This window comes from Bicyclus anynana, chromosome 11 (genome assembly GCF_947172395.1).
Source record: "Bicyclus anynana chromosome 11, ilBicAnyn1.1, whole genome shotgun sequence".
In the NCBI taxonomy this organism is placed as follows: Eukaryota; Metazoa; Arthropoda; class Insecta; order Lepidoptera; family Nymphalidae; genus Bicyclus; species Bicyclus anynana.
The window spans coordinates 5,450,851-5,465,224 of record NC_069093.1 but is presented as its reverse complement, the minus strand read 5'-3'; the positions used below and the strand labels follow the sequence as shown (position 1 = coordinate 5,465,224).

The 14,374-nt window shown below is 36.7% G+C and overlaps 1 pseudogene; it reads left to right on the top strand.

Moving 5' to 3' along the window:
- LOC112055194 (uncharacterized) overlaps positions 1-14,374 on the top strand; it is a 54,620-nt pseudogene that overhangs the window by 29,320 nt on the left and 10,926 nt on the right.

The following is a 14,374-nucleotide window of genomic DNA, read 5'->3' as shown; positions in this document are numbered from 1 at the left end:
CGATTCCGGGAAAACTGAATCTGAACTGTCAAATAACTGCTTGACACACATGATTATCACAAATAAAAGCCAGCATTCTTTCTTCTTCACTCCGACCGATGAAATCGAAATTTTAAAAATAATTAGTAATTTAAAAAACAAGTCAGCATCTGGCTTAGACAATATATCAAACGTGCTTTTGAAAAAATGTAAACTCCAACTAGCTAGTCCCATCGCCTTCTTATGTAATCTCAGCTTATCTAGTGGGATTGTTCCAAAAAAGTTCAAGATAGCTAACGTATGTCCCATATTAAAAAACGGTGACCCTGGTGATTTATCTAATTATAGACCCATCTCTCTTCTCTCAAGCGTATCCAAAATTGTTGAAAAAATCGTTAATAAAAGACTTTTAAGCTATTTAGAACTGAATGGTCTTCTTTCAACCAATCAATATGGATTTAGGGCTAATAGATCGACAGAGGATGCCGTCACAGAACTTACAGACTACGTAACTAAGAAACTGGATGGCGGAAACAAATGTATAGGCTTATTTCTCGATCTAGCTAAAGCGTTTGATACCATATCTCGGAAAATACTGATTGCTAAATTAGAGGCCCTCGGAATACGCGGTGTAACGCTACAATGGTTTCAATCTTATTTAACTGACCGCAAACAAAAAGTTACTATTGATGAGTTATCTAGTGATCAAACAGAAATTCACTTCGGAGTTCCTCAAGGTAGTGTGCTTGGCCCTACCTTATTTTTGACCTACATAAACGACCTCTGTGCACTTAGCCTTAATCAAGCACGATTGTTCAGCTTTGCGGACGACACTGCAATAATATTCCACGGTGATAGTTGGGATTCAGTAAGACATCTATGTCAACAAGGCTTACAGGATGTTTCTTCATGGCTTGGAGACCATCTTCTTACGCTTAATGGTAACAAAACCAAATTCATTGCTTTCAGAATGTCAACTCGAACGGATCCAAAAGAACAACTACATATTAAACTACACTCATGCAAATATAATCCTGATAAAACCTGTCAATGTCCTACACTGGAACATGTCAGAGACATAAAATATCTAGGAGTTATACTAGATGAAGGGTTGAGATGGGATAAACATATATACGCATTAAGTGGTAGATTAAGAAAGCTCATATTCATATTTAAAAAACTTCGTAATGTGGCCAACGAAGAGGTTGTTGGGCTTTTGTATGAGTCATTTTGCCAGTCTATTTTAAGCTATTGCCTGCCCGCCTGGGGGGGAGCCTGCAAAAGCTACTTCATGAAATTAGAGCGAGCCCAGCGAGCAGTTTTGAAAGCTGCCTACAAAAAGCCATTCCGATATCCAACTGATACTCTGTACCGCGAACTTGGTTATCTGCGTGTTAGACAACTTTACATCAAAAGTGTCGTTTTGAGGTTTCACAAAACGGCGGCTTTGACAGTAAACAAGCGCTTTCGTCTTCAAAGGTGGATATGTCCTGTGTTACGCACCCAGTTTGCACGTAAATCTTTCGCCTTCTCCGGACCATTCATATACACTAAAGCCAACAGAGCACTTAAAATCACACACGTGTCGAGGTATAAATGCAAACAACTCTTAAATAAATGGTTTGAGGAAATTAATTATGAAGAAACCGAAAAATTGCTGAAATTAAATTAAACTATGTGATTAACGCATGGATTAATTTATTGACATACACACACTCACACATTCCCCCACACACACCACAAACACACAACACACACATACACACCCAACACCACACACGCATATTCACATAATATATATTGTAATTATTCTGAATTATATAAACTTAGCATTAAGAACTTACCACCTAACTTAACTTTACTACCTAACTTAACTTGTTTGTCACACACTTCATAAACTGTTATATTCTTGTTTCACTACTGTGGAAGAAAGTGATTACCACAATACAGGGAATCCTAGTGTGGAGATCACAGACTTATGTAAATTATTTTTATGTGTACTAGTGAATCAATAAATATTATTATTATTATTATTATTATTGGGTATTTTTTCCTTCTAAAAAATTCTGAACAATAGTACCTACCTATTGAACAGTGGTATTTTCAGAGTTGAGAAGATGATAGTGTTACTACTCCGTGTCTCAGAGATATTAAGGCTTAAGGCACACGATGCGTTGCGGCGCCGCATCGCAAAGATTTCACCGTATCAGCGGGCACACGAGCGGTGCGGCGCCGCAACGTTATTATGTCGCAGCATATAACACAGTTGGACAGTGTGTAAATCCTTGTGACGCATAAACAACTGAGCGGTGCCGCTCTGACATCGCAGCGCATCATCATCTTTGCAACCACCAAGACGAAGCGGGAAGGGGTAAATGCGTTGCGACGTCGGAGCGGCACCGCTCATTTTTTCAGCTCAGGAACCATGGATTTTTCCGGGATAAAAGAAAGTAAAAAGGAAAAAACGGAAAAAGTAGCCAATGTGTTGATCCATGCTATAATATATCTCAATACCAAATTTCAGCTAATTCGGTTAAGTAGTCGAGGCGTGAAAGAGTAACAAACATTCATATCATCAAAATCATCAGTTTTCGCAAATCTCGGGAAACCATGGATTTTTTCGGGATAAAAAGTAGCCTATGTGTAATCCAGAGTAAAATCAATTTCCATCTAAACTTTAGCCAAATCGCTTCAGTAGTAGCAGCGTTAAAGAGTAACAAACTTCCAAACATCCATACAAACTTTCGCGTTTATAATATTAGTAGGAAGTAGGATAGGATTGTCCAACGCTGCTACGGCGCCGCTGTGAGATAACAACGTTGCGGCGCCGCACCGCTCGTTAGCCCGTTGACACGGTGAAATATTCGCGATGCGGCGCCGCAACGCATCGTGTGCCCCCGCTCTAAGACGACTCTAAGCCGTCGATCCCAGTCACGTGGTCACGTTAACGTGACCACCCTTATTCTGCCAGCCCACATAAGAGTAGCGTGGTGGTTCTAAAGGTGGGTACAGATTGGTGCAATGCAACATGTAATGTAATATTCTGCCTTACATTGCATGTTCCCTGCTGCCTTGGACGTGTGGCGCGCGCGGTACGCGCATTGACTACGAATCAGTCGGCTCAGTCCTGCGCACACTGCGCGCCCCTTTATGTTCGTACCAAAAACCGACAAATCTCGGATCGAAACGCGCACGAGTTGTAACGCTCGGAGCGTGCGCGACCCAGGTGCAGTTCGTGCGCGCGAGGCGTCCAAACCACGAGCATTCGTGATACATTGCAGCAATGTGGACGTCAAATTCTTGCATTGCATGCTGCATTGCACCAATCTGTATCCACCTTTAAGCTTCGAATGCAAAGATGAATTAAAAATAGATGAAATGTTATTATGAACATTATGAACATTACACTTCCATATTCAAACACAAAATTAACATCGTTAAGGTACAACACTCAACTACGTAAATTAGGTGCTCAGAACTTTACTGTGAGGCCTCTTATTTTTCGTATGAGAAATGTTTTCGGTGCCCTTAAATATTATATTTATGAATGTTTTAATATTCAACGTTAGAGGGGCGGGAAACGGGCGACAACGTAACTTTCGTCATTAAGGAAAGTACAAAAGTGGCACTTTTTAATGAGCTCATTTCGGACTTTTAGGAAAAAACGAGAGACTTGGCAGATTTTTTATACCGGGAGAATGTGGATATATTGCTACAGGTGAAAACTTTGAAATATTTTGAATACGTGTGGAAAAGAACTCACGGCAGCGACCCTCAGGTATTTAAATATTATATACCCGGTATAGGAAAACGGGGATAATATATAGCCGATAACAAATATAACTTTAGACAACTCAGTTTAGATTTTTTTTAATATTAAATACTATATTTAAAATATTTAAAATTGGTTATCAATAGCCAATGTCGACTTTTCAAATTTGATTTAGGGAACTCAACACGTTATTATTGCGGCATATTCCGATTAATAAGTTTGCGCTAAGTTGACACTGGCTGTTTAGAAACTCACATGGCCGTAGCCTTTTTTTTATGATAACTTTATTTTTTACTTAAAACTTTTCCTCAAGAACTTCATTGACGTCTGAACAGGCTGCATGGTCAACGATCTTTGCCTGTCCCCAAATTTAGTTGGGGACAAATTAAAAAAAAAAACATAAAACTCTTCACAGCTAATGACAGCAGTTCTATTTTTAAAGTTCATTTCGGCCCTTAGGTGGGAAGTAATTTGTATGGAGGGAAGTAGCATTTTCCACCCAATACTCAGATCAAACAACACTACTTTCCGAGTGTGAGAAATGAAAAATATATTTACATCAAGATTGCGTACAGTTTCATACTGTGATTACAGAAAATTTGTCGCGGCCTTAACTCCGCGCTAATGGAAGACACGCTCGTATTCATGTACGAGAGGGCGCTGCGAGAGGTCCCGTTGTTCGGCAAAGTGGAGCGCTCTTTCATCAGGGTCATTACCCAGCATCTACACGAAATGTATTTCCTCAAAGGCGACACCGTTGTGTTGTATAAAGACTTGCAGACCAATATTTATATCATTTATAATGGCAAGGTATGGAAAGTGTTTTAGTTTTGCTTTATGAATAAACTAGCGGACGCCCGCGACTTCGTTCGCGTGGAATTTAGTTTTTCACAAATCCCTCGGGAACCATGAATTTTTTTGGGATAAAAAGTAGTCGATGGGTTAATCCAGGCTATAATATATCTTAATACCAAATTTCAGCTAATTCGGTTCAGTAGTTGAGGCGTGAAAGAGTCACAAACATTCATATCATCAAAATCACCAGTTTTCGCAAATCTCGGGAAACCATGGATTTTTTCGGGATAAAAAGTAGCCTATGTGTTAATTCAGAGTAAAATCTATTTCCTTTCCAAATTTCAGCTAAATCGGTTCAGTAGTATCGGCGTTATAGAGTAACAAACATCCAAACATCCATACAAACTTTCGCGTTTATAATAATAGTAGGATAGGATATGCCACAAATGGAAGCTTACTTTGCAAATAATTTACAACGAGAAATGATTTAACAAATCGGATTTTGTAATCACTTTAAACTTGAAAAATTCTCATATTAGTACGTTATCCATACAAACTTTCGCGTTTATAATATTAGTAAGATAGGATGATCAATGACTTCAATGAAAAATTGTTATTACAATATTTTTTTCAGGTTGATGTTTTGACTTCATACAATGAAATGATTACGTGTATGGGACCCGGTGGGATGTTTGGTAATTTTACTGGAGTGAGTGTGTTTACCTTCTAAATATTAATTATCTTAAGACACAAAATTCGTTCATTATTTTTACACAGTCAATATTTTATTCTCAACTAGCTGACGCCGCGTGGTTTCATATATATGGCCTATAGCTTTCCACGATAAATAAGCTACCTAACACTGAAAGAATTTCAAATCGGACCTTTAGTTCCTGAGATTAGCGTAAACAAACAAACTCTTCAGCTTTATAATATTAGTCTAGATTTTATGGGTACACTTTTTATTCTAGTTCATCCACAAAAACATTAGTAGGGAGTCTATAGGAAAATGGTAGATATACATTGTGATGTCCGTTGCCTTCAAAACGTGTATTATTATAAAAATTTTAATAAAAAAATTCAACCGACTTCCAACTCAAACTTAAACTAAAAAGCAAAAATTAACATCTTACCTATGTGCTACCTTCTGATCAGTTTGAAGGCGGTGCCAAGTCAGTGATGTTTTAATTAAACCAGTTCATACTACAAAATTTCTGTGATTCTTTCAGAAACAGCTTTAATTAAAACACGACACTGGCTTGGCACCGCCTTCAAACTGATCAGAAGGTAGCACATAGGTAAGATGTTATTTTTTGCTTTTTAGTTTAAGTTTGAGTTGGAAGTCGGTTGAATTTTTTTATTAAAATTTTTATTTTTTTATTTTTAGTGTTAGCATACCTACTGCGTGTGAATTAAAAAAAATAATAAGAAATTAGCTAAAACGTTATTTTCTTATGATAAGTACCTAAGTACTACAATCCCAATTTTGAAAATACTAATTAACTCATTACAAAATTTCACTCCCCCTTTATCCACACGTAATATGAATATCCAGAAAAACGTGAAAGGTATCATAACCAATAAGGAATTATCTTAACTGTCCTCCGTCTTTACCACCAGACCCCTTATGCAGTCACAACCCATATGTGTGGAAAGTTCTCATCAACATAAAATTAATCAAGTCCAAAAACAAGGAAGCTACTGTGAACCGTCGAGGAGTTCTCTTCACTGTCCTTCATCTTCATCACCAGACCCTTAATACAGTCACAACCCATCTAGGTGGAAAGTTCTCATCAATACAAAATTAACAAGTTCAAACACAAGGTAGCTACTGTAAACCGTCGAGGAGTTCTCTTCACTGTCCTTCATCTTCATCACCAGACCCTTAATACAGTCACAACCCATCTAGGTGGAAAGTTCTCATCAATACAAAATTAACAAGTCCAAACACAAGGTAGCTACTGTGAACCGTCGAGAAGTTCTATTCACTGTCCTTCGTCTTCATCACCAGACCCTTAATAACATAACCAGACACTTAGTCATAACCCATGTAGGTGGAAAGTTCTCATCAATACAAATTAATCAAGCCCAAACAAAAGGTAACTGCTGTAAATCGTTGACGAGTTCCATCGTCTGTGTTTCGGCTCCATCATCAGACCAACTCCAAACCTTCATAAAATTGTAGTGGTTTAAAATACTTTATGGAAATACTAACAAACATACTAGCCGCCTCTACAATTTTCGAAAGTTTCCCTCGATTTCTCCAGGATGCCATCATCAGATCCTGACAAAAAAAATGGGACCACCCTGGAATCAAACCCTTCAAAACAAAAAAAAGAATTTTTAAAATCGGTCTATAAATGACGGAATTATCGCTGGACATAAAAAAAAAAAAACATACATACAGCCGAACGTAGAACCTCCTCCTTTTTGGAAGTCGGTTAATTAACATAATGATGTTTTGAAAGCGTACCTACAAACTGACATTTGCATTTAAAATAAACTAGCTGATGACCGCGTTCGTGAGAAGTTCAATATTGTTCATAAATCCAATGATTTTTAATTAGACCAGTAAATAATATAACTCCAGGCTGAATTTCAGCCACATCGAATTAGTAATTTAAACAATGTGAAGGAACAATACACACACTTACACACACACATAAATTTTCGTCTTTGTAATTTTCCTCGCTGTGCTATGATGAAAAGTTGTATTTTACGCACTGCCTTTTTGAAATTTGTGCTCTAGAATCTCCAACTATTGAATCTTTCGTTTGTTAAACATTCATAAACCCGCTTACAGTAAAAACTAATTTATCAGCCTAGCAAATTAAATAGCTGTTTAATATCTAAAAATATTTATTTCTACAGCAACCAGTATCAACATCTGGAGTAGCGATATATGCAAGCAGAAACTTGGACTTACTAGTGTTGCCTTCACAAACGTTCTTCAACCTCGTCAAATATTACCCCAAAATACAGGAGCCTCTGAAAAAGGCATTCGAAATGTCCAAAGATTACATTTTACCCATCTCTATGGATAACTTGGACGAGGATTCATCAGGTGAAAAATTCGAATCAAAGTTTCCTTGCAACCTTGTTAAAAGTTGTGGAGAATCCAATCTACAGTATACGCTACCTAGATTGAAAAGCATAGACTGTAGTGTAACTTTGGAAGCAAATTAAATCTTATGTTTTGAACAACTTTTCACTTTATCTACTTTTCTATACCTACGTATTTTTTCTGAGAGTTTGCTATTCATCATCATCAATCATCATATCAGCTGATGGACGTCCACAGCAGAATATAGGCCTTTTGTAGAGACTTCCAAACATCACGATACTGAGCCACCTGCATCCAGCAAATCCCTGCGATTCGCTTGATGTCGTCAGTCCACCTGGTGGGAGGTCGGCCAACACTGCGCTTACTAGTGCGGGGTCGCCATTCCAGCACTTTGGGACCCCAACGTCCATCGGCTCTGCGGATTATGTGCCCCCCTCATTGCCACTTCAGCTTAAGGTAGTTTGCTATTATTATTTTCTTTTCTTTATATTATTTTGTCGAATGTCTCATTTTTTTTAATTGGTGATTTAGTTTAGCCATTTTTTAAAAAAAAAAGGATATTTGCCATATTTTCTCAATATCGTCAATATTCTCATTCCCCTCCAACTAGTTGGGATAGACTATTAAGAGTGGGTACGACAATAGACCAACGGGGCGGGGATCGAACCACCACCCCTCGGTGATAAGTCCGACTGCTCTTACCGTTGAGCTATTGAGGGTCTCTATTTGGTTTTATCATGTGGTCTTGCGTTCTACTACCTCCACTTGAATTATGTTTACTAATGCCAATTTACGTGCAATGCGGATTATTATGTAACTAGCTGACGCGGCGCGGTTTCACCCACGTGGTTCCCGTTCCCGTAAGAATACGGGAATAATATAGCCTATAGCCTTCCTCGATAAATGGGCTATCTAATACTGAAAGAATTATTGAAATCGGACCAGTAATACCTGAGATTAGCGCGTTCAATCAAACAAACAAACAAACAAACTGTTCAGCTTTATAATATTAGTATAGATATACTAATATTGACGTGACAACGTCTTATAATTCAATGGAGCCGGATGCACACTCGAAATAAGATGACGTCATGCGTCGTTCCCTCGCTTTAGGGTTGCCAACTTTTTTTACAAGAAATAAAGTATATTCTGATTTTTGAGATTATTAAACAGTATTTTAGAAAAACGAACATTTTCTTTTGAAAAATGCAACCATTCCATTAGTATTTTTATAAGACGTTGTCACGTTCAACTATCGTCAGTAAACCGACTTTACAGAAAACCGATTTTTTTTAAAGAGGTAAAGTTTTGAAGGGGTAATCTCTGTTCCTACTAAACCAATTTTGAAAATTCTTATGCCAGTAGAAAGCCAGGTCGTTTGTGAGTGTCATAGGCTATATCCTCTTATTCTCACGGGAACGTGAACTACGCTGGGGAAACCACGGGACATCGTCTAGTATCCTATAATGAGAGACGCCTGCCCTAGCCAAGTGGCACGTCGATTCTCTTTCTACGATCGCTAACGCTTCGAAAACTAGAAAGGTGTATGGGAATGGCACTTGCTATCGACAGGTCACGTGATCAAGATCTGTCATTCCCATACATTTTTCGAGTTTTCGAAGCGTTAGCGATTGTAGAAAGAAAATCGACGTGTCACTTGGCTAGGGGGGCTGGCTCTGTAGCCATTTAAATAGGCTGATAATAACCAATTATGAATTGTTTTAGGTATGTTATTTATGTTATTGTAAATATTTTATATTCTATGTTATTTTCAGCTGATTCAGATTTAGATCTGTTTTCGCAGGATTCAAGATTTGATTCAAGAAGTGGATCCAGCCGATATGAATCATTAGGTAATTTACTATTTGCAGATGATTAAATAATTTACATTTAAAATTACATAATACAGAGAATCCAACCAATCAAGGATTGGCTGTATTATATAATTTTAATTTTTTTCTATATATCTATACTAATAATATAAAGAGGTAAAGTTTGTAACATTCTTTAAATGGGGTAATCTTCGGAACTACTGGTCCGATTTCAAAAATTATTTCACCAGTAGAATGCTACGTTATCGAGGAGGCTACTGGTATACATATATCAGCAGAGTTATCGCAATTTTTGTCATACAGGTCGGACCGAAACTCCTCTTAAACAGACTAATCACATGCGCTGCCTTAACCATTGTGTAAAATTGAAATCAACCGAGTCATTTGTCCTCTAGTATCTAATAATATTATTACCTTGCGTTTCGATAATGCTTGTAAACCAAGGCTAATTGAAATAAATGAATTTTGATTTTAGCTCTGATGATATTATACCTAGTATTTTTGGAATTTATTGGTGTTACTCCATATAAATTGATTTTTCATAAATAACCCCCGGTATAAAAAAATATGGGCACTAAAATTCGATGAACGAATGACAGCGTTACGTCTTTTGTGCGCAACCTATTCTGCGCACCTGTCACACGCATGTGCACGCTGTTAGTAGCGCGCACGCCACGGCCGGCTGCTCCTCGGTTGCGCACCTTTCACCTTTCAGGCGTAGCTATTGAGACGTATATAGTGTATGCTGCGGGGCAACATACACCTATTTAGACAGTCGATCTGAAAGAGTAAACTCCATTCGAGCGTCGGAGCTGACACATACTTTTTTTTATTCGGTTTACCTTTAGAAGTGAGTCAGGTTTTTTTTCTTTTTAAGGGGACCATTTCCCGATGCACAGCGCCCAATCATCGAGCAATATGAGCCAATCGAAATCTTCGACCAGCGTGATAACTTATCAAAGCTACATGCATATTAACAACTTGTTGAGACCAGGCTCTGGGTTGTATCAGGTATAATTATAAATTTTAATAGTGTACTTATTATATTTTGTTGTTCTAAACAATGTTAAAAAAAGTAGTATCTTTATATTAAAGAACCGGCCAAGTGCGTGTCCGGTTATAGTCCAGTCTAGTTACCACCCTACCAGCAAAGATGTACCGCCAAGCGGTTTTGCGTTCCGGTACGATAGCCTGTAGAAACCGAAAAAGGGGTGTGGATTTTTATCTTCCTCCTAACAAGTTAGCCCGCTTCCATCTTAGACTGCATCATCACTTACTATCAGGTGAGATTGTAGTCAAGGGCTAACTTGTAAAGAATAAAAAAAACATACCAGTTCCAAGTAAGAACTGCACGAGTCGAATTGGTTGAATGCTGGATGGCTCTAATGAACTATAACCTTTATTCAAGTAAACTGTCATCTTTAAATCTATTTTTAGGTATTTGGATACTTATCTTGCATAATGGCAACTATGAATTACGTTCTTACTTTGTATGAATTGGTGACTTTAAATGATTGCTATGTAATTTTCTGGGCTCAATCGATTTTTGATATATACTTTTACATCAAAATATACATAACTATGCATCAGGTGGGTGGTTATAAATAATACTCTTATTTGTACTTAAATTTTATATGCAAAGTTAAGTGAGTGCCTATTTCAGTACCAATTAACATTTATTTTTCTTTTTTATTTACCGTTTATTTTTACAAAAACTTACAGGATCTTACAGGCGCATCACCTTAGCATCCTGAAACCTAGAGTTTAAAAACAAATTCAATCGGAAATTAAATTTTATTTTATATATGTACCTGTAATTTCGTACCCAATTTATAAAGTCCGATCAAAACCTAACCAAAACCTGGACTGGGAGCGCCATAAATATTTTTAACCGTGTGCTATGCTAATAGGAAAATGTCGTTTAATTATTACTCGCAAAATGGCTAGGTTTTTTTATTTATTTTATCAAAATTATCAAGAGTCATTATTGTATAAATAGTACATTACATATATAATAAAAAAAACATAACATAACAGTTTAATAGACTTTACTTATAAAGTGTACATATATATATACAACCGTGATAGCCCAGTGGATATGACCTCTACCTCCGATTCCGGAGAGCGTAAGTTCGAATCCAATCCGGGGCATGCACCTCCTCTTTTCAGATATGTGCATTTTAAGAAATTAATTATCTCGTGTCTCAAACGGTGAAGGAAAAACATCGTGAGGAAACCTGCATACCTGATAATTTGTTACGTCTGTCAAGTCAGCCAATTCGCATTGGCTAGCATGGTGTACTAAGAAAGGTATGGATAAATTTCTATAACTTAAATGAGTATTTAAATTACAAATTTTAATGAAATTCTTTTTTTTTGACGTATGATAAATATTTTGACATAATTTTAATTGACATGTGTGTTTGAACGCATTTTAACATTTAATTGGTAATAATTACTTAACTTTGCACTAAATTTAACATGGTTCAATAATTTTGACAGTATATATTATGACTATTATTTTATTTTATCTGTCACAGTAGTTTTGAGTTAGATTTGTCGTAATCATTGAATCATAAAATGTTAAATTGTATAAGCTATTACATATGTTTTCTTTTTTATCTGTTTGCTTTTAAATTAGGATACATAGTCTATTTAAATTTTTCATACACCAAATTATTATGGTAGAAAGTATCAGTCTTATTATATTTAAGCAATCTTTGTAAACCTGCATTCTGATGAATAAATAAATTATTATTAAGGCCTAACCCCTCTCATTCTGAGAGGAGACTCGTGCTGAGATGATTATGAGAAAGGTAAATTAGAAAAAAAAAAAAAAAAACATACATACAGCCGAACGTAGAACCTCCTCCTTTTTGGAAGTCGGTTAAAAATGGATCATAACATTGCAGGGCTACCTCAATCGGCACGGCACTCTAGTATTGGACGCTACGAAGTGCCGCGCCAGGTATTACAGACATAAAGTGTGGGTTTGGTCTGACATCCTCTGCAATTTCCCCTTCGAGCTGTTCGGCTTCTGTTGTCCGTACGTTATTACTTAGTTAACCACAGTGGTGTGCACATAGTTTTTAACTAGGGTAAGGCTATATACGAGTACGTACGTAATGAGTATATTTCTAAATTCTATGATGTGCACACAACTAATACTTATAGAACATGCATAATTTGAAATTATTAAGATAAGAAACTCCCTGAAATTCAAATAAAAACACGATTGCGAATACATTTTGACGACCTCCGTGGCGCAGTGGTATGATGGAGGTCCTGAGTTCGGGCCCCGGCTGGGCCGATTGTGGTTTTCTTCATTGGTCCAGGTCTGGCTGGTGGGAGGCTTCGGCCGTGGCTAGTTACCACCCTACCGAAAAAGACATCCCGCCAAGCGATTTAGCATTCATTCTCTCATTTTCATCGTCCTCCTAACAAGTTAGCTCGTTTCCATCTTAGACTGCATCATCACTTACCATCATGTGAGATTGTAGTCAAGGGCTAACTTGTAAAGAATAAAAAAAACAAGAGTTTGATCTCATTTAATGTTAAATGACGATGCAATTTAAAATGGTAGCAAAATGACTTGAAAGAGTATTTCCAAGTTGGTTTCAGTAATCCATAAACCCATACCTGTCACGGTTTCTATATTATATAGAAGATACAAAATAAAATGAATTGGCTCAAGCTAGGAATTGAACTCACTGACTCTATTGAAAACCACGTCTTGCACCTTGCACCAGATGCAGCAGAGTGGTCGTCCAAATAAACATCTAACCAGAGATCGCCAATAAGCTAGAATTATCTTTTGTTCTATGTTTCTACACACAGCTGTTCCTTATTTTAGTGGTTATATTTATTTTATTTTACTCATGGTAGTGCTTAAATAAAACATAGCTGTAAACACAGATTAAAGAATAATAGGCAGATAGAGCACACAAAACACAACAGTGTCGTAGCCGTTCCAAATGCAACATTCATAAAAGAATACATTCTCAACTCAGTACGACACGAAGCAACGCATCAGTAGTTTTCAATATTATTCACGAAAAATGGCGTCTTTTGTTTTAAAATATCTTAAAAACTGTTCAAAAAAAAAAGATATAGTGGAAAAGATAAGATGGAGTATTTTTTATTGGTAGTTATTGATTATTATATTAATTTACGTAATTTTTGTTATTGTTAAATTTTGAAATACAAATTATGAAAAAAATTGTATATGCAAAAAAATTGTATATAAATTGTCAAGGAGACGCTTGACTTTTTTATGGGTTTGCCGGCTTCACCACGCTACTTGTATAGACTCTTTCTGGATTAATCTTTATTCTGTGGCTATAAATAAAAATAGTTCTTCTTAAAAAACAGCAAGGCCTGACCCAGTTACGAGTATTTCGTTTTATTTCCAGAAAGCCATTAACAGCGGTGCATTATTTTCGTGCAAACAAATTGCTTAGACTAAAATACCTGGTCGAGTTCTATCGCAGGACTTCAGCTGAGCTTACAAATAATTTAACAATACTGCAGGTAATACACAGTGTTTAACTTGTACACATAATAGTAGAAGAGCCGGAGAGCGGATTTTTGGATTTACTCGAGCATGGCAGATGGACATAAGGGATCTTGCTCGTTGTTGAGTAGTTCCACCAAGTATAAGGCCTAAATATCAGTAGTGATTTAGTGTACCGGTATGATGTCGCGTAGAAACCGAAAGGAGTGTGGATTCACATCCTACTCCTAACAAATTAGCCCGCTTCTATCTTAGATTGAATAATAAGAATAATAAATAAAAGAAACGTTTAGAGTAACTAAAAAATTAAATCAAAAAATAAAACTTAAGAACACTCAACCAGCACGTCAGTTGATAACTACCTTAGTAATTAGTTAATAGCTAACGGGTATTACAAATTCCTAACGATTTGAGAGCAA